The sequence below is a fragment of the Echinops telfairi genome, unplaced genomic scaffold, assembly GCF_000313985.2.
Source record: "Echinops telfairi isolate 266 unplaced genomic scaffold, ASM31398v2 ScPeMD7_7463;HRSCAF=8501, whole genome shotgun sequence".
NCBI lineage: Eukaryota > Metazoa > Chordata > Mammalia > Afrosoricida > Tenrecidae > Echinops > Echinops telfairi.
In genome coordinates this window covers 2,192,377-2,194,971 of record NW_022111363.1, presented here as the reverse complement: position 1 = coordinate 2,194,971, position 2,595 = coordinate 2,192,377, and positions in this window count along the sequence as shown.

Below are 2,595 nucleotides of genomic sequence, written 5' to 3'. Positions count from 1 at the left end.
ACATCATAGAATGCCAATTTAATAGAAGAAAGTATTCTTGCATTGAGGGAGTACTTGAGTGGAGGCCCAATGTCCTTCTGCTACCTTAATACTAAAGCTGGCTCACCGATATGGAACAAACCTTCACTACATTTGTAATAGGAGTCGGCACCAATATTTCATCTTAAACCGATTTCACTGATATGAGACCACCTGGATGAGGAGCGGGGAATGACACAGGAGGTCAGAGAGTGAGTCTGCTGTTAATCGGTGCTATGACGGTGACATGGTTAAGGTAGCGTGTGTTTAAGACTGCATTTGTAAAAACAGCCCAAAATGTAGTATGCACCACCACTCCCTGGCCCCTGTGCAGTAAAATTCCCTTTTAAACTTAATACTGTTCTAATCGAGCACATTTGGACAAATAAAGCTCTCTGGGCAAGCAAGGCCCTTAGGTAAGTGATGGAGCGTGAGACCTTGAGGGAGCGACGGGACGCCTCCGTACCTGTGAGCCAGGCCTCCTTTGTCCCATTGCGGAAGCCCTCAGTGCATTGTAGCAGCATTGTAGCAATGCCCTCAGTGCATTGTAGCAGCATCCCCTCCACTTGCCACATAGTTGAGGGCATATAACTTGTCTTTCACTGAGTTTTGGAGGTTTCAACCCCCAAAACTTACAGTTTATCCAATCAACCTGGTCTCTGTATTTGTCTAAGACTGTATGGGGCATCCTAGACCTTATCAGCCAACATCAAGATGATGCACTGAATTGAGCACAAGACTTCTTTAAAGTGTTGAAGAGCAAGGATGTCGCTTATAAACGTAAGGTGTGCCTGACCCATTTTCAATGCCCCCCCCCTATGAATTTGAAAGTTTTACATGGAATAAAAAGGACCCAAGAGTAATTGATACATCTAAGTTATAGTGCTAGAAAAGAATATTGAAAGTATGCTGGCCTACCAAAAGAACAAACAAATCTGTCTTGGAAGAAGTAGAGCCAGAATGCTCCTTAGAAGTGAGGATGGTGAGACTTTGTGTCAGGTACCAGCCCCCACAATTGAACAGGTCCAAGGGGCAGTTGTGTAATTGAGGGGTTAAATTAAAGAGACATCAGACAAGATAAAGCATGGAAGTGCTCACCTCTGGGACCCCCATGACTTCAGGAGTCAGATCCTCACACAGAATATATTCCCAACCAAGGTTTATATACTTTCACACTCAGGGGGTATGAAGCCCCTCTAATTACAGGTAACCATATATGTAACAAAGTGTGCTGTACCCTAACCCTAAAGAAGTAACCTAATGCCAGTGCTTGGGGCAGGTAAGGAGGAGTGGCTGTCTTAGGAGAGCAATAGCACACATCTGCTCCTATAGTTAAAGCTGCAGGCTAGATAGCCATCAACCATGTACTTGTAAGAGGTAACTTTAAGGTAGCACTATTATGGGAGGATATAGCGGGAAACAATATTCATTATGAGAATGTGATTGGCACTCATCTTCAACGCACAAGGGTGAAGGCCTCCCTCCACCCCAGAAACCCATACTGCCAGGCTTCTTAATCTATGAGAATAAAGGATTCATCCATAGACACTCTTTTCCCACGTTGTTTCACATACTTTCCTGGACAAGGGCACTAAAGAACCGGAGGACCTCAATGAGCTGTACTGACCAGGGTCTGTAGCAATGGGCCCAAACATAGCAATGGGAGACTGGCTTAGGCTTGGCAGTGTCTTCGTTGTTGCCGTACACAGGATTGCTGTGAGTCAGAACCAACTTGATGCTCCCTAAGAACAACAAGAAGCCCCAGTGGTGCTGTGAACCACTAATCACCAGGTCAGCAGTTCAAAACCACCAGGTGCTTACAGGAGAAAGATGCGGCTGTCTAATCCCATAAAGAAGCCTTCTACAGGATCACTGAGTTGAAATTGACTCTATGACATTGGTTAGATGATGTGAGCTGTGAACAAGACTGCAACCATTTTCATTTGAATTAGCCATGCTTAAGTATAACCAATTTTGCTATATATGTATCACTGTATGTTTTTATTGTTCCCAAGGATTCATACAAGAATTCTGAATGTTAATTATGATTTGAATCCTGCTTGGAGTTGCCTTGGCCTCACCCGTTTTCAGGGTCATTGTGTAAGACTGATAAGTAGTCATTTGAAAAGTAGGTGTCAATATCATGAATAATAGAGTTCTTTTATGCATTTACTGTTTTCAAAATGATCTTGACTCACAATGTGCATATGGCTTTGGGTAGCTTGTTATGTCTCTTAAGGATTACAGAACACCTGCATGTAACACGTGATTAATACTGTTAGAAGAAATCAGTGTAAGTCTCACTTGGAAACTGGGCTATGTTGGACACCCACTGAGCAGCCCCAGTTGCAGTCGGGCTCTGTTAGCTAGCCTCCTGAAGTAAAATCGCTCACTCTCTCACGCTCTCTGTTCCACGTGGGGTGGCTATAAATGAGGTCCATCCCTCCAGGGCACAGACCCAGTATTGGGGGTAACAATCTTGATGATTTTGGTCCTACACTAGCATCAAAGAATATTGACAGTGCCATGGACGGCCAAAGGGACAAACACATCTGTCTTGGAAGAAGTACAGCCAGC